This window comes from Chrysemys picta, chromosome 6 (genome assembly GCF_011386835.1).
Source record: "Chrysemys picta bellii isolate R12L10 chromosome 6, ASM1138683v2, whole genome shotgun sequence".
NCBI classification, from domain to species: domain Eukaryota; kingdom Metazoa; phylum Chordata; order Testudines; family Emydidae; genus Chrysemys; species Chrysemys picta.
The window spans coordinates 1,083,935-1,111,159 of record NC_088796.1 but is presented as its reverse complement, the minus strand read 5'-3'; the positions used below and the strand labels follow the sequence as shown (position 1 = coordinate 1,111,159).

Genomic DNA, 27,225 nt, shown 5'->3' with positions numbered 1-27,225 from the left:
TCCTTGGAGGTTTTTAAGGCCCGGCTTGACAAAGCCCTGGCTGGGATGATTTAGCTGGGAATTGGTCCTGCTTTGAGCAGGGGGTTGGACTAGATGACCTCTTGAGGTCCCTTCCAACTCTGATATTCTATGATTCTATGATTCTATGGTTTCCCCTCCATCTTCGCATGTCACTGTCTCCCTCTTCAGCTGCCAACATTCCTGAAACTGCTTATGTAACACAGTGGCAAGATCAGGCATCCCAATCCATAGACACTTCACCTTACAGCTTGGTTTTTGGACGAGCATCTTTGCTAGAACGGGGATGCTCGTCAGGAGTAAAAGACATCCTCTCAAGTAGCAGGAAAGAGTCCACAGCGTGTTCCTACTGGGCTAAGTGGAAATTTTTCACTTTCTGGGCCGACAGATGGGTCTTGCCCATGAGCACGTGGACATTCCCCTTCTTTTGGACTACCTTCTATCCCTGAAGGCGTCAGGACTCGCTCTCAATTCCATCAAGGTGCACATAGCAGCTGTGGCACTCTGTACCTCACAGCAGCACCCTGGAACCCCCATATTCACCCCATCATATAACTATGATATGTTCTGTACAAAGTATGTCTTGTGAGGTATCATTTTTAGATGTCTTGATTTGGTGAACATTAATAGCCTGTTGGATTGTATGTGCCATCATTGTATAGGAAGTTATAAAGTTTTGCTATGTGTGTGTGACAAAAATATGTTGTGAGGTTGGGAGCACCCACAACCAGCCTTTCAGGAGCAACAATGAAGGAGCCAGACATGCTGATGGCCCATTGAAGGGAATCCACTCTCCTAAGGACTATCCCAGTGTGACGGGATCCCTGGGGTGCAGCCTGGGACTGTGGGACTGCTGTGCCTCCTGAACTCTCTCCAGCCTGAGCAGTGTCTCACAATGCCTTGCTAGTGACCAGCAGCAAACCCCTCCAGGTGCTGGTATCACTCAGCACAACTGCATGTGGAGCCCCACACCCAGCTAGATTGCATGAATGCTCCCAAAGCCACTCATGAATTGCACAGAGAAAGGCACCAGACGAATCCCCCCGCAGCTCCCAGCACTGTACCCCAGGAATTATACCGTCTTGCACTGCTCAAGATGAGCAGTGCAAATTAATTAATTGGTTCCCCACCTCCAGTTACAGGTAAGTAACCTCCTCCTACAGTACCAACCAGAGGCCTCAGTCTGGGGTCAGATCCCCCAATGCTAAGCACTGTACACACATAACAGAAAGGTGGTCCCTGCCCCAAGACCTTACAATGTAAGTACAAGACAAGAGGCAATGAGCAGAGTACAACAAACAGGGAGCCCAAGGTAACAGCAGGACAGGTGGGCTTCACATAGGAATCTGCGATTGCAGCACCCCAGCTGCATAGCCATGTGAGGTTTGACTCTTTATTTTCACTGTATATGTTTTTCATAGATGTTTTGAAGATTTTTCTCTTAGCACTTTTCCTCTTCTTATCTGTAGAGAATAAGACTTCAGAAAGACGCCCGACTTTCTGTGTGGGGTGATAGGAGCCAGGAATGTTCGGCTGCTCTGTTTTGAAGATCAGTGCCACATGTCCTTTTTCCTGCCTTCGGATATCTTCTCTGGGATCCATGAGTCTGAGGACTTGTCATTGGTTCAGTAAGTGTGCATGCACTTACACACTTGGATGTCTTTTGTCTAGACCAGCTGATCTGTATGTGATACATTGTCCAAGTCTTTTTTTTTTTTTTAACCTCATCTGTATTGGTAGCTGTTTTGACAAGGCTTTCAAGACTTCCAGTTTTATTCAGAATTCTATTTAGTATTTTTATTTAGATTAATTTGTTTAGATTTCTAGAAGAGCCCTCAGTGCTGGACGGCTGCCCTTCCACGGCTCTCTGCTTTTGCTGGTGTATTTCTGAATTGGCTCCTCCCTGGCAGGGTGCCACAGACGAACCCCACAGGTGGGCAGCCCTGTGTGGTAGGAGTTGGTTGTACTGGATCATGAAAGGCTGTCCCGAGGCCTTGTCTGCACTATTCTGGCTTCCCTTGAATCTCTCAGTGGTGCAGCCCCCTTCGCACAGCAGCTTGCGGCTGGCAGCCGTGGCCAAAGGAGCGAGGGGGGGTGCGGCATGTGGCCGGCAGCCGTGGCCGGAGGAGCGAGGGGGGGTGCGGCATGTGGCCGGCAGCCGTGGCCGGAGGAGCGAGGGGGGGTGCGGCATGTGGCCGGCAGCCGTGGCCGGAGGAGCGAGGGGGGGCGCGGCATGTGGCCGGCAGCCGTGGCCGGAGGAGCGAGGGGGGCGCAAGCTGGCGGCCCGCAGCGCGACCGGCAGCCATGGGGAGGGCGGCGGGCGCAGCTGGAGGAGCAGGGGGGTGCAGCATGGCGGCTGGCAGCCGCGGCTGGAGGAGCGAGGGGGGAGGGCACGGGGGTGGCACGGCAGGGCCGGAGGAGCCATGGTGGGGAGGGGCGGCGTGGCCGGAGGAGGAGTCAAGGGGGGGGCGCCTTTTTTATGTTTGCTCCCCCTCCTCTTAGAAGCTGGCAACGCCACTGAGAGTAACGCCCATTGTAGTCAGCGGTGTGTCCACTTCTGCATGTGGGATGTGAGATAGGAGGGCTATTGGCTGAGGAGAACGAAAGGGATTAATTCACTCTCCAAAAAGAAGCACCTGGGCAAACATTGTTCCTGTGTGAAAACAACCTATGACTGCCTGGCTAATGGGGAACAGCACGCTACCACCTGCCCATTTCAAAGCGCTCAAAGGCCGTACTTGGCCAGTGCAGCTGCTTGAGGGGGAGTGAGGTGTGTGTGTGTGTGAGTGAGTCCCCCTCCCCCTACTGAGTTCAGAAGCCCCCTCAGGGGAGAGCCTGGAACACATCTCTTTGCATTCCTCCACACTGACACAGACACTGGCGCGCACACAGCATAAGTTGGATTTGCTGCTGTTTAATTTTAACTCCGGAGCATTCTCCAGGGCTCACATGACTCCAACACCTCCGAAGCCTCTAAACCCTATTCTGTCTCCTAAGGAAACTGAGTTGTCATGGGTGAGAGGCAAAGTGTTGTCATTGATCAGAAACTGGCTCAGAGAGAGAAAACAAAGAGGAGGGTTAAATGGTCAATTTCCATCAGGGCCTCAAGGTTCCACACTAGGCCCAGTCTTGTTAAATATATTAATGATCTGGAAAAGGGAATCGGCTGGGAGGGAGCAACATTTGCAGATGACACAAAGCTTTTCAGGTTAGTCAGGACCAGAATGGACTGTGAGGAACTTCACTCCCTGAACCCAAAAGTCAGATGAGCGGGCAACATGAGGGCAAGTGAAATTTGATGTCTATAATACAAAGTAATGTCATTGGAGGGAGGATTCTAAATTACTCTGTCAACTCGGGAAAGCACCTGGGTGTCACTGCAGACAATGCAATGGAGAACTCTTTTCAGTGAGCAGCAGTGGTACAAACAGCTAACAAAGATGTCAGGAGGCATAAGGAAGGAATGGGGTTGAGGGTGATGCAGAGAATATTCTAATGCCTTGATATAAATCAATGGTTTGGCATCATCTGTATACTGTGTGCAGCATTAGTCCCCCATCTCAGAAAGGATAGTGCAGAGTGAAGGGGGTTCACAAGGTGGGCAATAAGAATGATTAAGGGCCTGGAAAAACTCATAGGAAGAAACTGAAAAGACTGGAACTGTTGCATGAGGCAGATGACTAAGACGGGACATGATAAAGAAATATCAAACACCAGTCTAGAGAAGAGAGATCAGGAGCTTCTGTTTTCCCTGTCTCATAACACAAGAACAAGGGGACATGCAGTGAAACTGAACGGTGGAAAACCGAACATCGATAAAAGGAAATACTTTTTCACTCAACGTATAATTAGACTGTGGAACTTGTTGCCACAGGAGATCATTGACGCCAAGTACTTAATAAGGTTCAAAGAAGGATTAGAGGATTATATGGATAACAAGAATATCCAGCGTTATAACAGTTACTGGAAACAAGCAGTGCTTATGAAAGAGGTGCCAGAGCTCAAGCAATTTTTTTACTTTCAAAATTGATGCAGCAAGCCCGGGTGTGCCGGGGCTCAGCACTGCCAAGCCCACGATGGGCTCCACCTAAACCAAAGTGGATCCAGACTGCTGGCACTTAACATTACAAAGGTTGCAGAGCAGGTTTTAAACTAAGATGGGGAAAAGCCAATTGCTGCAGAGGAGCATGTGGATTGGACAGAGACTTCTCTTAGAGGAGAGTCTATTATAGAGATTCTCTAGGTTTTAGTCAGGAGGAGAGGATGGAAAAGGATAAAGGATGGGCCAGATCAGACAAGAAATATTCACATAAAAAAGAATCTGACACATCAGAAAAGGGCAGACAAATAAACAGTGAAAAGTTTTTAAAGTGCTTGTACACAAATGCTAGAAGTCTAAATAATAAGATGGGTGAACTAGAGTGCCTCGTGATAAAGGAGGATATTGGTATAATAGGCATCACAGAAACCTAGTGGAGTGAGGACAATCAATGGGACACAATCATTCCAGGGTACAAAATATTTCGGAAGGACAGAACAGGTTGTGCGTCAGGGGGATGAGTGGCACTATATGTGAAAGAAAATGTAGATTCAAATGAAATAAAAATCTTAAATGAATCCACATGTTCCATAGAATCTCTATGGATAGCAATTCCATGCTCTAATTGTAGGGATCTATTATCGACCACCTGACCAGGACAGTGATAATGATGATGAAATGCTAAGGGGGATTAGAGAGGCTATCAAAATAAAGAACTCAATAATAGTGGGGGATTTCAATTATCCCCCATATTGACTGGGTACATGTCACCTCAGGACAAAATGCAGAGACAAAATTTCTCGATACTTTAAATGACTGCTTCTTGGAGCAGCTGGTACGGGAACCCACAAGGGGAGAGGCAACTCTCGATTTAGTCCTGAGTATAGCACAGGATCTGGTCCAAGAGGTAACTATACCAGGACCAGTTGGAAATAGTGACCATAATATAATAACATTTAACATCCCTGTGGTGGAAAGAACACCTCAGCAGCCCAACACTGTGGCATTTAATTTCAGAAAGGGGAACTATGCAAAAATGAGGAGGTTAGTTAAACAGAAATTAAAAGGTTCAGTGACTAGAGTGAAATCCCTGCAAGCTGCATGGACACTTTTCAAAGACACCATAATAGAGGCCCAACTTCAATGTATACCCCACATTAAAAAACACAGTAAAAGAGCTAAAAAAGAGCCACCGTGGCTTAACAACCATGTAAAAGAAGCAGTGAGATAAAAAGGCATCTTTTAAAAAATGGAAGTCAAATCCTAGTGAGGTAAATAGAAAGGAGCATAAACACTGCCAAAGTAAGTGTAAAAATTTAATAAGAAAAGCCAAAAAGGAGTTTGAAGAACAGCTAGCCAAAAACTCAAAAGGTAATAACAAAATGTTTTTTAAGTACATCAGAAGCAGGAAACCTAAACAACCAGTGGGGCCTCTGGATGATAGAGATACAAAAGGAGCACTTAAAGACGATAAAGTCATTGCGGAGAAACTAAATGAATTCTTTGCTTCAGTCTTCATGGCTGAGGATGTTAGGGAGATTCCCAAACCTGAGCCATCCTTTGTAGGAGACAAATCTGAGGAATTGTCACAGATTGAAGTGTCACTAGAGGAGGTTTTGGAATTAATTGATAAACTTAACATTAACAAGTCACCGGGACCAGATGGCATTCACCCAAGAGTTCTGAAAGAACTCAAATGTGAAATTGCCGAACTATTAACTATGGTTTGTAACCTGTCCTATAACTTCTGTACCCAATGTCTGCAAGATAACTAATGTAATGCCAATATTTAAAAAGGACTCTAGAGGTGATCCCAGCAATTACAGACCGGTAAGTCTAACGTCAGTACCTGGCAAATTAGTTGAAACAATAGTAAAGAATAAAATTGTCAGACACATAGAAGAACATAAATTGTTGGGCAAAAGTCAACATGGTTTTTGTAAAGGGAAATCATGTCTTACTAATCTATTAGAGTTCTTTGAAGGGGTCAACAAACATGTAGACAAGGGGGATCCAGTGGACATAGTGTACTTAGATTTCCAAAAAGCTTTGACAAGGTCCCTCACCAAAGGCTCTTACATAAATTAAGTTGTCATGGGATAAGAGGGAAGATCCTTTCATGGACTGAGAACTGTTTAAAAGACAGGGAACAAAGGGTAGGAATAAATGGGAAATTTTCAGAATGGTGAGGGGTAACTAGTGATGTTCCCCAAGGGTCAGTCCTAGGACCAATCCTATTCATAAATGATCTGGAGAAAGGGGTAAACAGTGAGGTGGCAAAGTTTGCAGACAATACTAAACTGCTCAAGATAGTTAAGACCAAAGCAGACTGTGAAGAACTTCAAAAAGATCTCACAAAACTAAGTGATTGGGCAACAAAATGGCAAATGAAATTTAATGTGGATAAATGTAAAGTAATGCACATTGGAAAAAATAACCCCAACTCTACATACAATATGATGGGGGCTAATTTAGCTACAACTAATCAGGAAAGAGATCTTGGTGTCATCGTGGATAGTTCTCTGAAGACGTCCACGCAGTGTGCAGCGGCAGTCTAAAAAGCAAACAGGATGTTAGGAATCATTCAAAAAGGGATAGAGAATAAGACGGAGAATAGCTTATTGCCCTTATATAAATCCATGGTGCGTCCACATCTCGAATACTGCGTACAGATGTGGTCTCCTCATCTCAAAAAAGGTATACTGGCATTAGAAAAGGTTCAGAGAAGAGCAACTAAAATGATTAGGGGTTTGGAACAGGTCCCATATGAGGAGAGATTAAAGAGGCCAGGACTTTTCATCTTGGAAAAGAGGAGACTAAGGGGGGATATGATAGAGGTTTATAAAATCATGAGTGGTGTGGAGAAAGTGAATAAGGAAAAGTTATTTACTTTTTCCCATAATATAAGAACTAGGAATGGTGTCCCTAGACTCTTTTTGCAAGAGGGTGGAGATGGATGGCAGGAGAGAGATCACTTGATCATTACCTGTTAGGATCACTCCCTCTGGGGCACCTGGCATTGGCCACTGTCAGCAGACAGGATACTGGGCTAGATGGACCTTTGGTCTGATCCAGTATGGCCGTTCTTATGTTCACCAAATGAAATTAATGGGCAGCAGGTTTAAAACAAATAAAAGGAAGTTCTTCACACAGCGCACGGTCAATCTGTGGAACTTCTTGCCTGAGGAGGTTGTGAAGGCTAGGACTATAACAGGGTTTAAAAGGGAACTAGATAAATTCATGGAGGTTAAGTCCATTAATGGCTATTAGCCAGGACGGGTAAGGAATGGTGTCCCTAGCCTCTGTTTGTCAGAGGGTGGAGAAGGACGGCAGGAGAGAGATCACCTGATCATTACCTGTTAGGTTCACTCCCTCTGGGGCACCTGGCATCGGCCACTGTCTGTAGACAGGATACTGGGCTGGATGGACCTTTGGCCATTGTTATGTAGCCCTACCAGGCCCAGAGGTGCCGGGGCTCTGAGCTGCCAGGCCCAGAAGTGCCAGGGCTCTGAGCTGCCAGGCCCAGAGGTGCCGGGGCTCACCCCTGCACAAATTAAGCACTGGAAACAAGAGTTTCAGAAAGGAACTGGTCTTGAGCCAGTCCATAACCATTAGAGACCAGGAGGTGCCCTTCATGGAAGGGAGATTATTCTACGTCCCCTGGTGCGGGTTTCTTGGCCCTTCTGCTGAAGCATCTGCTGCTGGCCATTGTCGGAGTCAAGATAGATTCCTAGATTCCAAGGCCAGCAGTGCCCATTATATCAGTGGTTCTCAAACTTTTGTATTGGTGACCCCTTTCAAACAGCAAACCTCAGAGTGTCACTCCCCTAATCTATTAAAAACACTTTTTTTATATTTAACACTATTATAAATGCGGGAAGTGAAGCGGGATTTGGGGGTGGAGGCTAACAGCTTGTGACACACACACCCGTAATAACCTCCTGACCCCCTGAGGGGTCACGACCCCCAGTTTGAGAACCCCTGCATTAGATTAGCTAATCTGACCTCCAGTATAGCACAGGCCAGATAATACTGGCTTGACGGGGGCTGTAGGTCTGATGCTGTCTGGCAATTCCTGTGGGTTTCCTAGGGAATGCCTCACTCAGGACAGGGGTGAGGGTGATGGGTACACTACAGCTGCTTGTGGCTGAAGCAGTTTTCCTTGTCGATTATTGTTGCTGTGTAGTGCAGCACGTGTGGTGCCCGTAGCCTGTGGGGAGGCTGGCAGGCTGTGAGAACTGTGCAGTAATAAGGTGCAGGGCTGAGTTCACATTGCAGTGAGTGTGGAGGGATGAGTACAGCTCTGTCCCCACAGCAGGGGGTCAGTGGCTCCTTACTGACTCTCCTGATTTAGGAGGGTGATGCAATAATCCTGTGTGGTCATCATTCCTGGAGCTCCTTAGTCTCAGTGCTTGGGGACCTTTGGCAAACGCTCTTTGCAGCAGCACTCTGAGTGGGTATGAGCAGGGCAGGACTGCATTTGTCAAGGCCACAGAGAGGGGTGTTGCCATGAGAGGCAAGACGATGAAAGCTTTGCTGAGAGTTTAGCTGTGTGGATGGACAGCAAAGGCCAGATCTGACAGACGTTCTGCAGGAAGCGTTGGCAAGCTGTAGCCTGGATGTGAGGACCTAGAGAGAAGTCCAAGTCGAAGATGACGCCAAGGTTACAGGACTAAGTGACAGGCAGGATGGTGGTGTTGTCTACAGTGATCAAGTAAGGAGGTAACAGGGAGGGCTTGGTGGGATGGGGGAGATTAGGAGCACTGTTTTAGCCACATTTAGCTTGAGCTGGCGGCTACACATCCATGAGATTTCAGAGACAGGCCTAGATATTAGTGTGAGCAGAAGGAGACCAGTTTGGTGTAAAAACGCAGATCTCTAATATGAGAGACACAAGGTAGGTGAGGCAATATCTTTTATTGGACCAACTTCTGCTAATGAGAGAGACAAGCTTCCCAGCCACACAGAGCTATTCTTCAGGTCTGGGAAAGGAACAAGGAGCATCACAGCTAAATGCCAGGTGGAACAGATTGTTTAGCATAAGTATTAGCGCATATTATAAGGGACCATTCAAGGCAGAGTGGCCCTTTAACACCTCTGCAGTTATAGAATAAAAAGAGGGGATTAGTGGGCCAAAGTTTGTTGTCAATTATTGTAATAAACCATAAATCCAGTGTTTCTGTTCAGTCCATGATGTTTAGTGTCTAGAAGATAAATCAATTTAAGTTATCAGGCTCATCTTTTGGAAGTATTGTGCAGGTTTCCTTTGAGGATGAGGACTGATAGGTCAGATACAGCGTGGTCGCTGTGTGATGAGTGTTCACCCACTAGGGTTGCCAATTTCGGTTGAACGTATTCCTAGAGGTTTCATCACATGACATAATCTTTAATAAAAGATTAAACTTGAATTCCTGGAGACTCCAGGACAATCCTGGAGGATTGGCACCCCTATCACCCATGGGTGATATGGTGTTTGTCCTTTATCATTTTCCTGTATGAGTTCATTCGAGAACATAGTGATTGTTTGGTTTCACCCACATAGTTGTAATTGGAGCACTTAGTGCACTGCATGAGGTACGCTACACAGTATCATAGAACTGGAAGGCACCTCGAGAGGTCATCTAGTCCAGTCCCCTGCAGTCAAGGCAGGACTAAGTAATATCTAGACCATTCCTGACAGGTGTTTGTCTAACCTGCTCTTCAAAATCTCCAATGATGGAGATTCCACAACCTCCCTAGGCAATTTCTTCCAGTGCTTAACCACCCTGAAGATTAGGAAGTTTTTCCTAATGTCCAACCTAAATCTCCCTTGCTGCAATTTAAGCCCATTGCTTCTTGTCCTATCCTCAGAGGTTAAGAAGAACAATTTTTCTCTCTCCTCCTTGTAACAACCTTTTACATACTTGAAAACTGTTATCATGTCCCTTCTCAGTCCTCTCTTCTCCAGACTAAACACCCAATTTTTTCAATCTTCCTCAGAGGTCATGTTTTCTAGACCTTTAATCGTTTTTGTTGCTCTTCTCTGGACTCTCTCCAATTTATCCACATCCTTTCTGAAATGTGGCACCCAGAACTGGACACAATACTTGAGCTGAGGCCTAATCAGAGCAGAAGAATTACTTCTTGTGAATTGCTTACAATACTCCTGGCTAATACATCCCAGGATGATGTTCACTTTTTTTGCAACAGCGTTACACTACTGATTCATATTTAGCTTGTGGTCCACTATGACCCCCAGATCCCTTTCCGCAGTACTCCTTCCTAGGCAGTCATTTCCCATTTTGTTGTGTGTGTGCAATTGATTGTTCTTCCTAAATGGAGTACTTGGGCATTTGTCCTTATTAAATTTCATCCTATTTATTTCAGAGCATTTCTCCCATTTGTCCAGATCATTTTGAATTTTAATCCTACCCTCCAAAGCACTTGCAACCACTCACAGCTTGGTATCGTCCACAAACTTTATAAGTGTACTCTCTATGCCATTATCTAAATCATTGATGAAGATATTGTACAGAACCGGACCAGAACTGATCCCTGTGGGACCCCACTCGTTATGCCCTTCCAGCTTGACTGTGAACCACTGATAACTACTCTCTGGGAACAGTTTTCCAACCACTTTTGCACCCACCTTATAGTAGCTCCATCTAGGTTGCATTTCTCTAGTTTGTTTATGATATGATGTTTGTATCATGTTGTGATAGGGATGGGTACACAGGCACTGACTTTCCAAAGTGCCGTGGGTGCTCGACCCCTGGCTCTGCCCCCACTCCACCCCTTCCCCCAAGGCCCCACCGCTTCCCCAACTCTTCCCGTCCCCGCTCCACCCCCACCCTGCCTCTTCCCGCCTAATTCCGCCCCCTCCCCTGAGTGCGCCTCGTCCCCACTTCTCCTCCCGCCCCCTCCGAACCTGCTGAACGCCGTGAAACAGCTGGTTGCGGTGGGCGGGAGGTGTGGGAAGGAGAGGCTGATCCGTGGGGCCTGCCAGGAGGCACTGGGGATGGGAGGAGCTGATAAGAGGGCTGCCAATGGCTGCTCACCACCCACCATTTTCCCCCCGTGAGTGCTCCAGTGCCGGAGCACCCACAGAGTCGGGTGCCTATGCATAAGTATGACCCATGGATCTTGAAAGGTGTGTTGGGGGTGGGGGGTGTTGATCAGTGGAGATACGTCTGCAGGTTTTACAACTGTTCTGGCAGGGTCTGAGGCCACTTTGAGTTGGTGTGTCCTGGTCTGCGATGTAGTGAGCCAAAATCCCAGTGAAAAGAAGTGGTAGGGACAGGTGCTCCTACCTGGTGGTAAGGACTCTGTGTAAGGGTCTGTAGTGAGGCGGTGTGGTTCCCAGCCGCCCTGGAGAGAGACAAGTCCCTCCGGACACCAGAGTGGGCGGAGCCAGGGAGCTCTGAGCCCACCCCCAGAGGGCCAGGCGACCTCAGAGCTCACTGAGAGAGCAGCCGCCGGGGAGGACAGATGCCTCCAGCCTAGCTCGCGATTGGGAAGCCCAGCGGCCTGCAATAAACCCAAGGACTGGCCCGACCTGCCCCGCACCATCCACCCAGAGGAGTTGCAGAGTCTACCCCTCGCCAGCTATCCTGAGGAGCCCATGGTGCTGGCCCCCCTGGAGGGCACCACCCCAACCCAGGTACCTGAGGAGGGGGAGTCTGGAAGTAGCCCGGGGGCAGCTGACCCTAGTCTGGCTGCAGCACTGCCAGAGCCCATGTCAGTGTGCTGCGGCTAGGGTGACCAGATGTCCCGATTTTATAGGGACAGTCCCGATTTTTGGGTCTTTTTCTTATATAGGCTCCTATTATCCCCCACCCCCGTCCCGATTTTTCACATTTGCTGTCTGGTCACTCTAGTTGCGACCAGGATCCCCACTGACACAGCAGCGAGTCTTGTGCCGCTGCTAGGGCCCTGGGCTGGGACGCAGTGGAGTGGGAGGGCCTGCGTCCCCCCTGCCACCCACCCCGCAGGTGGCCGTCTCCCCCTCTCCCAGGCCTTGGAGGCTTGGGCCTATGCTATTGCTCAGCCCCGACCTGAGCGCCTGACTCACCACTGCCCCGCCCTGGCCTAGGGCCTGGGCTCACTGTTTATTTCTGCCCTCACAAAGGCCACAGAGGAAGACTCCCGTGGCCGGACTAATTCCCCAAAAGACATCTTCCTGAGTTTAGTGAGGCGGTTTGGTTCCCCGCCGCCCCAGAGAGAGACAAGCCCCGGCTAACCTCTCTACAGGGTCCTATACCCCATTTGAGCCCTTCCTTTCCAGAGTTCAAAGACAGAGCTGATTAGACTCAATTGAGAGTCCCCCTCCCTTTCCAGCGACCACTGGAACTGAAATCACTGAAGCTGGTCTAGGGGGCTGAGCCTTAGACGTAAGGAAAGGACCTGGGGATTACAGTGGACGAGAAGCTGGATATGAGTCAGCAGTGTGCCCTTGTTGCCAAGAAGGCTAACGGCATATTGGGCTGTATTAGTAGGAGCATTGCCAGCAGATCGAGGAAAGTGATTATTCCCCTCTATTCGGCACTGGTGAGGCCACATCTGGAGTATTGTGTCCAGTTTTGGTCTCCCCACTACAGAAGGGATGTGGACAAATTGGAGAGAGTCCAGCGGAGGGCATCGAAAATGATTAGGGGTCTGGGACACATGACTTATGAGGAGAGGCTGAGGGAACTGGGGGTATTTAGTCTGCAGAAGAGAAGAATGAGGGGGGATTTGATAGCTGCTTTCAACTACCTGAAAGGGGGTTCCAAAGAGGATGGAGCTCGGCTGGTCTCAGTGGTACCAGATGACAGAACAAGGAGTAATGGTCTCAAGTTGCAGTGGGGGAGGTCCAGGTTGGATATTAGGAAACACTATTTCACTAGGAGGGCGGTGAAGCACTGGAATGGGTTACCTAGGGAGGTGGTGGAATCTCCATTCTTAGAGGTTTTTAAGGCGCAGCTTGACAAAGCCCTGGCTGGGATGATTTAGTTGGCGTTGGTCCTACTTTGAGCAGGGGATTTGACTAGATGACCTCCAAAGGTCTCTTCCAACCCTGATATTCTATGACGTGGCATGGCGACAGAGTTCCAGTGGTGCAGAGGAGGCTGCAGCAGTACTCTTCCCCCCTACCTAGTGAAACCACTAGCAAAATAACATTGCAATTGAAGGCAGCCTGGTGGTGGGAGCTGTAGCAGCAGCAAGGTGCCCCCTGCTCAACAGTCCCAGAACTGTGATCGCAGCTGGGCTAGGTGGTCATGGTGGGACCAGATCGGACAGGCGGAGTGACAAGGAGAGGCAGCAAGGTAACAGCAACAGCAAGAGGTGGTCGTAGCAGCAGTGGCAAGAGAGGAGACAGGCAGCAAAACATCCCTTCATGGGAGCCAGGCAGCAGTAACTCTCCACCCCCATCCCTTGGGACTGGACGTGAACCCGCCTGAATGCGCTCCATGATGCTGGGACTTCGCTAGCCTCTGACAACAAACTGTAAGTGGGGTACAGTGAGGGAAGGGGAAGTGGCATGTTAAAGGGACATTTGTCCACTGGACTTTCACACTGGAAGGGGGAAAGTGAGACAAAGGACGCTGTCCAAGATACTGTGGGATCGGGGTTTGAATTGTGATCTGCGTACTTTTGAGTCATTGTTGCTGTGTGTTCTCAAATTAATGCTCTGTCCCTCTCCCCACAATAAGTGTCCTGTGTATTATACACTGACTGAGGCCTGGTCTACACTACAAAATTAGGTCACAGGAAGATGCCTTAAGTCGACCTGTTAATGTATGTGTCTACACTACCGGGTCCTTTACATCGACCTAAGTTGCCTCTGATGTTGACTTCTGTAATCCACCTCTGTGAGAGGTGTAGCGCTTAGTTCGATTTTCATGGGCCGACTGCAAGGTAGTGCAGATGCAGCATTGTGTAATTCGACTTAATTGGCCTCCAGATGGTGTCCCACAATGCTCATCTGTGACCACTCTGGAGATCATTCTCAACTCAGCTGTACTGCAGCCAGGTACACAGGAAACAGCCCCTCCCCTGCTAAAGCCCCAGGAACTTTTGAATTCCCAGTTCCTGTTTGATCAACATTGGGAGCATGCCAGCTTGAGCACAGCTGATCATGGAAACTACACACCGCAAACGTGTTCCAGCCTGGTCTGCACAGGAGGAGGTGGATCTCATTGCTGTGTGGGGAGAAGAGTCTGTGCAGGCAGAGCTCCGATCCAGCAGAAGAAACGCTGACATGTATGCAAAGATTGCTCGTGGAATGGGGGAGAAGGACTACACGAGGGACTTTGACTCCCTCAGGGAACAGATGGGCAGGATCCCCTGGGAGAATAACATGAAGGGCAAAGGGGTCCAGGAGAGCTGGCTATATTTTAAAGAATCCTTATTGCGGTTGCAGGAACAAACCATCCCGATGTGTAGAAAGAATAGTAAATATGGCAGGCGACCAGCTTGGCTAAACAGTGAAATCCTTGCTGATCTTAAACGCAAAAAAGAAGCTTACAAGAACTGGAAGATTGGACAAATGACCAGGGAGGAGTATAAAAATATTGCTCAGGCATGCAGGAGTGAAATCAGGAAGGCCAAATCACACTTGGAGTTGCAGCCAGCAGGAGATGTTAAGAGTAACAAGAAGGGTTTCTTCAGGTATGTTAGCAACAAGAAGAAAGTCAAGGAAAGTGTGGGCCCTTACTGAATGAGGGAGGCAACCTAGTGAGAGAGGATGTGATTTTTTTGCCTCTGTCTTCACGAACAAGGTCAGCACCCAGACTGCTGCACTGGGCAGCACAGTATGGGGAGAAGGTGACCAGCCCTCTGTGGAGAAAGAAGTGATTCGGGACTATTTAGAAAAACTGGACAAGCACAAGTCCATGGGGCCGGATGCGCTGCATCTGAGGGTGCTAAAGGAGTTGGCGGATGTGATTGCAGAGCCATTGGCCATTATCTTTGAAAACTCATGGCGATCGGGGGAGATCCCGGATGACTGGAAAAAGGCTAATGTAGTGCCCATCTTTAAAAAAGGGAAGAAGGAGGATCCAGGGAACTACAGTCCAGTCAGCCTCACCTCAGTCCCTGGAAAAATCATGGAGCTGGTCCTCAAGGAAACAATTCTGAAGCACTTAGAGGAGAGGAAAGTGATCAGGAACAGTCAGCATGGATTCACCAAGGGCAAGTCATGTCTGACTAACCTAATTGCCTTCTAAGATGAGATAACTGACTCTGTGGATGAGAGGAAAGCAGTGGATGTGTTATTCCTTGACTTTAGCAAAGCTTTTGATACAGTCTCCCACAGTATTCTTGCCAGCAAGTTAAAGAAGTATGGGCTGGATGAATGGACTATAAGGTGGATAGAAAGCTGGCTAGATCGTCGAGCTCAACAGGTAGTGATCAACGGCTCCATGTCTAGTTGGCAGCCGGTTTCAAGTGGAATGCCCCAGGGGTCGGTCCTGGGGCCGGTTTTGTTCAATATCTTCATTAATGATCTGGAAGATGGCGTGGACTGCACTCTCAGCAAGTTTGCAAATGAAACTAAACTGGGAGGCGTGGTAGATACACTGGAGGGTAGGGATAGGATACAGAGGGACCTAGACAAATTACAGGATTGGGCCAAAAGAAACCTGATGAGGTTCAACAAGGAAAAGTGCAGAGTCCTGCACTTAGGACGGAAGAATCCCATTCACTGTTACAGACTAGGGACCGAATGGCTAGGAAGCAGTTCTGCAGAAAAGGACCTAGGGGTTACAGTGGATGAGAAGCTGGATATGAGTCAACAGTGTGCCCTTGTTGCCAAGAAGGTTAACGGCATTTTGGGCTGTATAAGTAGGAGCATTGCCAGCAGATCGAGGGACATGATCATTCCCCTCTATTCGACATTGGTGAGGCCTCATCTGGAGTACTGTGTCCAGTTTTGGGCCCCACACTACAAGAAGGATGTGGAAAAATTGGAGAGAGTCCAGCGGAGGGCAACAAAAATGATTAGGGGTCTGGAGCACATGACTTATGAGGAGAGGCTGAGGGAACTGGGATTGTTTAGTCTGCAGAAGAGAAGAATGAGGGGGGGATTTGATAGCTGCTTTCAGCTACCTGAAAGGGGGTTCCAAAAAGGATGGATCTAGACTGTTCTCAGTGGTAACAGATGACAGAACAAGGAGTAATGGTCTCAAGTTGCAGGGGGGGAGGTTTAGGTTGGATATTAGGAAAAACTGTTTCACTAGGAGGGTGGTGAAGCACTGGAATGGGTTATCAAGGAAGGTGGTGGAATCTCCTTCCTTAGAGGTTTTTAAGGTCAGGCTTGACCAAACCCTGGCTGGGATGATTTAGTTAGGAATTGGTCCTGCTTTGAGCAGGGGGTTGAACTAGATTACTGGTCCCTTCCAAACCTGATATTCTATGATTCTATGATCTCCTTCCTTTCTGCCTCTGTTATCCTCAAGAGACTGATATCACATAGGGTCACCTAGGGAAAACTGGGGAAGTTCTCATTAAAAGTGCTCTTACACGGGGAAAAAAAGGGCATGTAGACCCCCCACACACACATTCCGGATCGTCAACCCACACGGCCGCTATTGTGCCTTTACTGTGCTCGGCATGGGTTGGCAAGTAGTTTAAATTGGCGGATATTGGACTGGGCCCCCACATGAGAGATTCCACAATTTGGGAGTGAAAATGTTCCCCCCACCCTGTACATAAACAGCTTCCCATGGTGCTATGGGGAAGGGCCATTGTTCGACTAGCTACCTGTGCTCCTGACATGAGCCTGCCATAAACTTCATTAAAAGTGCAGTCACCCATGACCGGGGGGCGGGGGGGGGCTACTCACCAGGGCTGGAGCAGCAAAACAGCACACTGAACGGTTACGGATTCTGATTATGTTATGGCTTGCCCCTAGTGTAATAAAGGTTTTTATTTTTGTTTTTTTTAATGCTTTGCTATGGAAACATTTTATTCGTGTACAATGGCTCCTTTATTTTCCCCTCTGATTGACAGCTAGAAATGTGTCCTTTGGCAGGTCATCAACACCTGAAAGCAGACTTTCGCTGATTAGCAGGAGGAGAAAGAGAATGCGGGAGGACATGTTCACTGAGATAATGAACGCCTCCGGGACGACTGACGCAGAGCTGAGAGCGTGGAGGATTTCACTGTCTGAGAAGTGGACATGGAGCGCAGGAAAGCTTCCAATGAGTGAGAGCGTGTGGCGCAGGATGAGATGCTTCGGATTATGAGGGACCAAGCAGACATGTTGAGATGTCTGGTTGAACTGCAGGAACAGAAGCAGGAGGGTAGAGTCCCTCTGCAGACCCTGGTGGACAGCCAGCCAGCATCGCCTGGCACAGAATCACCCTCCCCCAATTGTTCCATGAGGCGTGGGCAAAAAGTCCATTATCCCTTTCACTTAACTCGGGGGATTGGGGGAGGGTACAAGGAACAGAAGGCGCCCATTCACAGACCTTTGATGAAAATGTTTCTCCTGTTCCAACTTTACAACCCCTTTTCCCCAAGTTTACCTTTTCTTTCTGCTCTCCCTCTTCACTTATGTTTGTAAACTAAAGTAAATGGATTCGAGAAATAAATGTTCTTTATTGAGTAGAAACAGTGGGTTTGGGTGGGGGGTTGGCTTTACAGGGACGGTGATACAAGCCAGGTGAAGGTTTGGGAAAGCACAATGCAGACAAGCAGCCCACATTACTGTGACTCATTATTATTGAAATGACTTTTCAAAGCCTCACGGATATGCAGCGTCCCTTGCCCAGGTGTCTGGCTGCTCAAAAATGGCTGCTATGGGATCTGTCTCAACTGCCCATCCCTGCGGAGAATTTCCCCCCTTTTTTCACAGATATCATGGAGCACACAGCAGGCAGCTATAACCATGGGGATGTTCTCCTCACTAAGGTCCAACCTTGTTAGTACACTTCTCCAACGCCCTTTCAAGTGACCAAAGGCACATTCAACCACCGTTCTGCACTTGCTGAGCCTATAGTTGAACCGTTCCTTACTGCTGTCCAGACGGCCGGTGTATGACTTCATAAGCCATGGGAGCAAGGGGTAGGCTGGGTCCCCCAGGATAACTATAGACATCTTAACATCGTCAGTGTTAATTTTGTGGTCTGGAAAGAAAGTCCCGGATTGCAGTTTTTTGAACAGACCTGAATTCCTAAAGATGTGCACGTCATGAACCTTTCCCGACCATCCTACATTGATGTCGGTGAAACGCCCCCTGTGATCCTTCAGCACTTGCAACACCATTGAAAAGTATCCCTTTCAGTTTATGTACTCTTCGGCAAGGTGGTCTGGTGCCAAGATGGGGATATGCGTGCCATCTATCACCCCACCGGACTTAGTGAACCCCATTGTGGAAAACCCATTCACTATGTCCTGCACATTTCCCAGACTCACTACCCTTCGTAGCAGAATTCAATTAATGGCCTGCACACTTGGAGCACAGCAGCTCCCACGGTTGATTTACCTGCTCCAAATTGATTCCTCACTGACTGGTAACTGTCTGGCATTGCAAGCTTCCAAATAGCGATCACCACTCGCTTTTCCACTGTCAGAGCAGCTCTCATTTTTGTGTTGCTGAACTAGGGTGACCAGATGTCCCGATTTTATAGGGACAGTCCCGATTTTGGGGGCTTATTCTTATATAGGCATCTATTACCCCCCCATTCCCTGTCCCGATTTTTCACATTTGCTATCTGGTCACCCTATGCTGAACTGCAGGGCAGGGGAAAGCTCTGCACAAAGTTCCTGGAAGGTGGCCTTCCGCATTTGAAAGTTCTGCAGCCACTGCTCATCCCATAGCTGCAAAATGATGTGGTCCCTCCAGTAAGTGCTTGTTTCACGGGAACAGAAACAGCGCTCAACAGAGTGCAGCTGCTCTGTGACTGCCATCGGTAACTGTGAATTCTTTTTTCAATGGCTTGCAGCAGGGCTGCTTGCAGGACATCGCTATGTTCCGTGCGGCGGACCCTACTTTGGCTCTGGAAATACTGCAGGAGAAGGCGCAAGGTGTTTTGAGATGCTCACAGCAAGAGTGCACAACTGAGCAGGCGCCAGGCTTCTGGGATTATGGCGTACACATGGCGGTTTTAAGGCGCAAAAACCACTGGGTGTTTGCCATTGATGGAGAGAGCACAGTGCATCATGGGATACCGACGCAATGTTCCCAGTCTCCCCTGCAACAATGTTTTGGTCCCATGAGGCATTGCACAAACTTCCCAAAACACATTGCGGCAAGTTGCACTTTGGGATAGCTACCCACGATGCACTGCTTTGTGCATCAATGCAGGCGCTGGTAGTGAGGACGCACACCATCAAGACAACGAGTATGGTGTGGCTTGTGTACACAAACCCTAAGAGCTTGCGAGAGGGGAAGTACTGCCTATTTGGGGGGACCATGGGATGTATTTAGTATGCCCAGGTTTCAGCGTAGGGACTGGGACTGGTTTTGTTTTGTAATACTAAGAGGCATTAACCCCTTGATATTGAACCAGGCCCTTGCTGCTCGTATTTGATGGGTGGAAAGAATGCCTTAGGACTTGTCTACCTGGTAGAGTATTGGGCTGTCCAGGCGGGTGATTTCTAAAGCACACTAATGTGTTGTGCATTAATTGGTCCATGCAGACCCTGCTTAGGGTGACCAGACAGCAAGTGTGAAAAATCAGGACGGGGTGAGGGGGTAATAGGCACCTATATAAGCCAAAGCCTCAAATACCAGGACTGTCCCTATAAAATCGGGACATCTGGTCACCCTAACCCTGCTTGTGCGCAGTAAAGTTTCCCTAGTGCACTTTACCATTTCAAGTAGCACTACATTAAAGTGCACAAGGGATGCTTTAGTGCACACCAGCAGGGTCTACACAGACCACTTAATGTGCAACACAGTGCACTTGAGAAATCACACCCCGTAGTGCGTATTACCACACTGTCTAGACAAGCCCTTATAGCAAGAGACTTCAGGGACTTAATTTATTTACTTTACCAAAAAGAAGACTGAGAGGTGATTTGATTGTGGTGTATCAGTGCCTTTCCCGGGAGAATATACCAGGTACTAAATCACCATCATCAATTCACACAGTCTACTGAGGTTGTTACACCAGCCAGAGCGACCGCGGTTGATGGTGTCGCAACAGGCATCCTATACTGAAGTTCCCAGATCTGGCTCAATCCTGCAAACACAGAAGTCTCTGGGGTGAGCCTGCTGGTGGGGCCAGGCAGTATCAGGGCATGCATCCCTTCATGCATCAGTGGAGAGGTTGAGAGCATGGTATGCTGGGGGCAGGGTGTCCATTCTGGCGATGTGGCTGAAGCGCATGCAATGCCACTTTTGAATGTAATGAGCCACTGAAGGAAGGCCAGTCTTGGTTAGATTATGACATTTCACACAAAGTCAAGCCGTGTTAAGCTCGATATCATGCTGTCTGGAGAGGTTCACAACTGAGAGTGCCAATCTCAGGTCAGACTGTCAGAAAATAGGGCAGACACCCCAAACTGGGGGTATATTCTATAATTAGATTTCACCAAGCCAGTAACAAATGTGAACGCCTGGATCACTATACCAATCTTGCCAAGGAGTCACAGACAGTCCCCTTACAGCCCCCAGCCTGTCTTGCTACCCAGACGAACTGAACTTCATGATAAAAGGTTATTAACAAAAATCTCACTTCTTCAGGTTACTCCCAACCCGAAAGGGTTGGTCACTTCCCCTGGTCAATGGATACTCTTGATCTCGCACCAAAGACAACGCAAGCAGGTAATTTCTCTAGTAAACTAACTAAAGGTTCGTTAGCTAAGAAAAAGAAATGAGTGTTATTGAGAGGTTAAATCAAGTAAAATACATTAACAGGTGAGTCCAAGTTTGCAAGTCCAAAATGATAGCTGAGATGTAGCAATCTGCTAATTTTCCATAAGTCTCTCAGGGTTACCCAAAACAACTTTGGGGATCTCCGTCTTGCATCTGGAGCATTCCCTTGTGAGTCTACAAACAGTTCAGAGATGCAGGATCATTCCCTTAAACCAGTATTTATAGATCCTGCTAACAGAAGACAAGCTGAATTCTGTCCTCGGGCTGCGTGTGAGGAATGCAGATTGAGTTTGTGTGAATTTCCATTGTGAACTAAATGGCCCTTGCTTTGAAGTTAGCAACCTTCTTCATTTACATTTCCAAGGCTCCAATCTGGTTTGATGGGTAAATGTAATTACTGGGATATATGCTATGTAAATTGTAATGTAACAGCATACAACAATCCTTCATTAGTTTTCATGAAGTTTACACATCAAGTAAATTCTTATTTTAATACTAATAAAATAACCCTTTTGATCTGAGGTTAAGTACCGGTAAGTACAGGGATACATATAATGTAAATTGATAACAATCAACAGGTTACAGATAAATGAAGACAATATCATTTGCATTTCCTTTTAACTAAATTAGCACTCAAGTGAATTAGTACACAACATTCCGTTGATATTCACACATAAGTTAATTGACTTATTGCTCTGACCTCAGCTGGCCTGTCAGCATCACACAAAGTCAAACCACTTTATGCTCGGTATTTGATGCTGGCAGCACTTGTGGAATGCCTCAAGCCACTCCAAGTATGCCTGTAGAGGGTCCTGGTTTCTGACACCTGAACTTTGTCTCAGTCCAAAGATGGTTTTGCTCCATAAGCGAGACAGAGACTTCCTGCAGGCAAGACCTCTTGCCAACCAACATCCAGTTTGCTGCAACTCTTTAAACTAAAGTGCTCTTTAATCCAGTGGCGAAAGGCGTATCAAGAATCAGTGGCTGGAAGCTGAAACCAGTGAAATTCAAATGAGAAATTAGCCACACATTATTATCAGTGAGGCAGTAGCGTAGCTAGCGGGGTGCAGGGGAAGCAGCCGCTTCCCCCGCCTTTCCGAAAGCAGCCGGAGGAGTGGGGGGGGTGTGGCATACGGCCTGCAGCACGGCCCGGCAGCCATGGCCAGAGGAGCGGGGGGCGCGGCATGCGGCCCGCAGAGCAGCCTGGCAGCGGCGGCCGGCACTGTGGCCGGCAGCCATGGGGGAGCGGTGGGCACGACCGGAGGAGCCGGGGGGGGGGCGCAGCATGGCGGCTTCCAGCTGCAGCCGGAGGAGCAAGGGGAGGGAGTCACGGGGGTGGCACAGCAGGGCCGGAGGAGCCATGGGGGGGGGAGGGGCGGGGCGGCCGGAGGAGGAGCCAAGGGGGTGTGACCGGAGGAGGAGCTAAGGGGGGGGCGCCTTTTTTATATTTGCTCCCTTCTCCCCCTTCTCTTAGAAGCTGGCTACGCCACTGCAGTGAGGGTGATTTAACCATTCGAACAAACTTCCAAGGGAAGTGGTGGATTCTCCGTCTCTTGGAGTCTTCATGTGAGAACTGGCTGCCTTTCTGGAAGAAGCTTTAATAAAACACAAGTTACTGGGCTCAACTCAGGCATAACTTGATGAAATTCTCTGGCCTGTGACATAGAGGAGGTCAGACTAGATGATCTAATGGTTCTATTTGGCCTTAAATTCTGTGAATCTAAGATCCACATACCCTCCTGCGGGCAGCATGTGAATCACCGGCTGGGGGAGGCTAGCCCCAGACCCGCCCCTTCTGCCCAAGGCCCTGCCCCTTCTGCCCTCCCATGTGAGCCCAGACCCCCCCCCCCCCCATGGTCGCCAGCCCCTGCCCCAGGCTAGGGCACCCCCCCCCAACCACAGAGCGCTGGGACGGCGGGTGGCATGGCCCCAGCCCCAGGCAGAGCCACTGAACAGGGGGAGCCGCAGAGGGGGCCTGGGGGTGGAGCATGGGCGAGGGTACGCCTGGCTGTTTGGGGAGGCACAGTCTCAGCCAGCCTATGACACCCACCATTCATGCCCGCCTTATACCCTGCCATACTGTACGTGCTTCTACCTCATCCTAAGAATTTGCTAATTATTTTTAAACTATCGTCGGTCATTTTAACACCAGGTACAAACCATTCAGAAAAATGGATTTTTAACTGCTGTTCCATAGATTGCCGTTACTTTTCTTGCTTAGTGAGATCTTTGTGATTACTGAGTTTGTGGCCTTTAAAATGGCTCTAAGGTAGGCTTTTTTAGCCCCGTCTCCTTCCCTTTATAGAGGAAATATTTAAAAAGTAAGTGTCACAATGGAGCACAAAGTGTGGTGATGTCAGTGACTCACCGTGCTCTGATCAGCTCAGTGTCTCGCTGCACTCTGTAACCAGTGAATTGCGCACTTCGGTGGAGCCAGAGATTACAGTTGTGGGGAATTGGGCAAGAGCCACATTTCCCAACCTTTCCCAACACACTGTCCTTTAGCAACCCTCAGAACTTGTCTGTATACTGAGGCATCAGCCTCCCCGCCCTTGTGGCCACCTTGCATTAGAGTAACACAAGAGGAATTGAGAGGGGCATTTCCTGCTGTCTACAGGACCCCCTCACGGGATAGGGGCTTTACTCAAATGCCACCATGCTGGTCTCTGCTTGGCTGCCCCTCTTCACGGTTGCTTGCACAGTTAAAAAAAATGGTGCATGTTTTTTGCCAGTAAAAGTGCCATATTCTGTTCTTTCTGATTCGTGGGATTGAATTATTCATTACTTGGGAGAGTTTGGCATGCTCAGCATTGCAGGAAATGAACAGCAGTCCTCAAAGCACCGATGATTATCCCTATGGGGCAGTGCATTCTGCATTATTTGCTAGCAGCCAGTCACTATTGTGGGGATGCTTTATTCATGCATGGAGCCCAAACAATACCAGGCTCCATACAGAGACTCTTAGCCTTTATCTCCTAGTTTAAGTGCTTCCTGATCCAATTGGGAAGAGGAAACCATTCCGGAAACCATTCCTGTGACAGAGGTGACCAACCACATACCACGAATAGCAAATCCAGTTGAGAAGCAGTGTCTGATCAGCCATAATCTGTAAATTATCCAGCCCCATGAAGGGACACCTCCTAACAACTAGTGAAACTATTTGCAGAGATTCTGGCTTACGGAGTCATTTGCTAACCCCAGCCAGGACAGGAGAGGATATTGACCAGCCCTGTTCCCTTATGTGGGCCAAGTCTCTGCATGGTGTGATGAAGTTTAATATAGCAGCTCGCCTGCACTACGTGAGCTGTGACCTAGCCAGTGTATTTAAATACACAGGTAGCTAACAGCCCTCTGTAAATTCATTAGAGCTCCTCAGCTGAGTGACGTGTGCTATTAACTACCAACTTACCCCCTTCGTTTTGTAGATCGCCAGACAAAGCCATCAAGTGTCTCTGGCATGATTTGCCCAGCAACTTACAATGGGGAGGACTGTGTAGTGACAGTGGCTAGGGACATAGGTTGCATGTGGTGCAAAGGGGTTATAGATCTGCCTCACTCATGGTACAATTACCCTCTGCACACCCTTGGCTATTTTCTCCCAGTTCTTGGTTCTTTAGCGTGATGTGACAGTTCAGTGTTTGTCTGTCAATGAGTCACCTTTGATCTAGAGAGGAATCAGAGGCATGGAAGGTAGTCAGCAAGTTGGAATCAAGCTAACCTCTCCAGCCAGGACAGGTACCAAGCATGTGGCTAGGACACAGGGCGTGGGAGCCCCTGGAGTGGGGAATGCTGCTTTGGAAATGCAAAGGTGATAAGTAGAATCATAGAATATCAGGGTTGGAAGGGACCTCAGGAGGTCATCTAGGCCAACCCCCTGCTCAAAGCAGGACCTAATCCCAACTAAATCATCCCAGCCAGGGCTTTGTCAAGCCTGACCTTAAAAACCTCTAAGGAAGGAGATTCCACCACTTCCCTAGGTAACCCATTCCAGTGCTTCACCACCCTCCTAGTGAAAAAGTTTTTCCTAATATCCAATCTAAACCTCCCCCACTGCAACTTGAGACCATTACTCCTTGTTCTGTCATCTGTTACCACTGAGAACAGCCTAGATCCATCCTCTTTGGAACCCCCTTTCAGGTAGTTGAAAGCAGCTATCAAATCCTCCCTCATTCTTCTCTTCTGCAGATTAAACAATCCCAGTTCCCTCAGCCTCACCTCATAACTCATGTGCTCCAGCCCCCTAATCATTTTTGTTGCCCTCTGCTGGACTCTTTCCAATTTTTCCACATCCTTCTTGTAGTGTGGGGCCCAAAACTGACACAGTACTCCAGATGAGGCCTTCACCAATGTCGAATAGAGGGGAACGATCACGTCCCTCGATCTGCTGGCAATGCCCCTACTTATACAGCCCAAAATGCCATTAGCCTTCTTGGCAACAAGAGCACACTGTTGACTCATATCCAGCTTCTCGTCCACCGTAACCCCTAGGTCCTTTTCTGCAGAACTGCTGCCTAGCCACTCGGTCCCTAGTCTGTAACAGTGAATGGGATTCTTCCGTCCCAAGTGCAGGACTCTGCACTTATAGATTCATAGATTCTAGGACTGGAAGGGACCTCGAGAGGTCATCGAGTCCAGTCCCCTGCCCGCATGGCAGGACTAAATACTGTCTAGACCATCCCTGATAGACATTTATCTAACCTACTCTTAAATATCTCCAGAGATGGAGATTCCACAACCTCACTAGGCAATTTATTCCAGTGTTTTACCACCCTGGCAGTTAGGAACTTTTTCCTAATGTCCAACCTAGACCTCCCTTGCTGCAGTTTAAGCCCATTGCTTCTTGTTCTATCCTTAGAGGCTAAGATGAACAAGTTTTCTCTCTCCTCCTTATAACACCCTTTTAGATACCTGAAAACTGCTATCATGTCCCCTCTCAGTCTTCTCTTTTCCAAACTAAACAAACCCAATTCTTTCAGCCTTCCTTCATAGGCAGGGCCGGCTCTAGGATTTTTGCCGCCCCAAGCAAAAACAATTTTGGCGGCCCCCCCCCTCCCATTTTTTAATTACCCCACCCCAGCCCCGCCTCAACTCCGCCCCTTCCCCAAATCCCCAGCCTTGCCTCCTCCCCCCAGGCTCTCAAGCCTAGGAGGGAGGGGGAGACTCCGAGTGGCCGCGGCCCAGGAGCTGATTCGCGCGCTGCTGCTCCCCCTCCCTCCCAGGTTTGAGAGCCTGGGAGGGAGGGCGAGTAGCGGCGCGTGAACGGCAGCAGCAGCGGAGGTGAGCTAGGGCGGCCGGGGCACATTTTTAGGGGCGGCAGGGGCAACATTCTGGCGCCGGCCATGCCGCCCCTAAAACTGTGCCGCCCCAAGCACCAGCTTGTTTTGCTGGTGCCTAGAGCCAGCCCTGTTCATAGGTCATGTTCTCAAGACCTTTAATCATTCTTGTTGCTCTTCTCTGGACCCTTTCCAATTTCTCCACATCTTTCTTGAACTTCAACTTGTCCTTGTTGAACCTCTTCAGGTTTCTTTTGACCCAATCCTCTAATTTGTCTAGGTCCCTCTGTATCCTATCCCTACCCTCCAGCATATCTACCACTCCTCCCAGCGTATCTACCACACAAGTACATTGTGTGTGCTTGTGTGTGACCTTCCAAAGGACTATTTACATTGTAAAAATGGGACCATAAAACCAGGAATGAACCTTTGTGTTTAAGCCGGGAATGCAGTCAAGATTGGATTTGGGATACAGGCGGTGGGCATTAATAAGGGACTGTCATCCCCTCCTTGTAGAGCCTATCTCAGTAAATACTTATGTGAATAAGGGCACTAGGCAGCAAAACAAAGTGACCTGGATGGAAGAAGAGAGGGTCCCCAGGAGCAGGACACCAGGCTGGTGGCTGAAGCTTACCCTGCTCAGGGTCCTCAGTCCACATGGCATGGACTTACCAGGCCTCTGTCACTGTAGTATCTCAGCACCTCACAATTGTGACCGCATGTATCCTTCCGAGTTGTGAGGGCAGCAGTTCTATTATCCGCATTCTACATATGGGGCCTGCGGCACAGACAAGCCCTGGGTATGTCTGTGCTGGAACTGGAAGGTTAAATTCCAGCGCAAGGAGACACACACACTAACTGATTGAGCTAGCATGCTGAAATAGAAGTACCGCCTCTGTGGAGGGGCTGTCTGCACTGAGTACATACCTATGGTCTCAGACGGGATTGTACTCAGGATGGTGTGACGTTATTGACATAAACTAGGATCGTCTAGATCATTGTTGCAACCAAGGTCCTGTAGTGGCACCCAAATCTTGTATAAAGGGGGTCAAATGGGGTGTCTAGGACAAGGTTATGGTTTACTGGTTATGATTATGCTGTCTATATGTGTG

General features: G+C 48.5%; 1 long non-coding RNA gene across 1 annotated transcript; it reads left to right on the top strand.

The window, feature by feature from the left end:
• Positions 1-152: 152 nt before the first annotated feature.
• On the top strand, positions 153-25,547 carry LOC135984172 (uncharacterized). Its single transcript, XR_010602068.1, has 3 exons — positions 153-1,646; positions 17,049-20,789; positions 22,315-25,547. It is a non-coding gene; the product is annotated as an uncharacterized LOC135984172 (long non-coding RNA).
• The last annotated feature ends 1,678 nt before the right edge of the window (positions 25,548-27,225 follow it).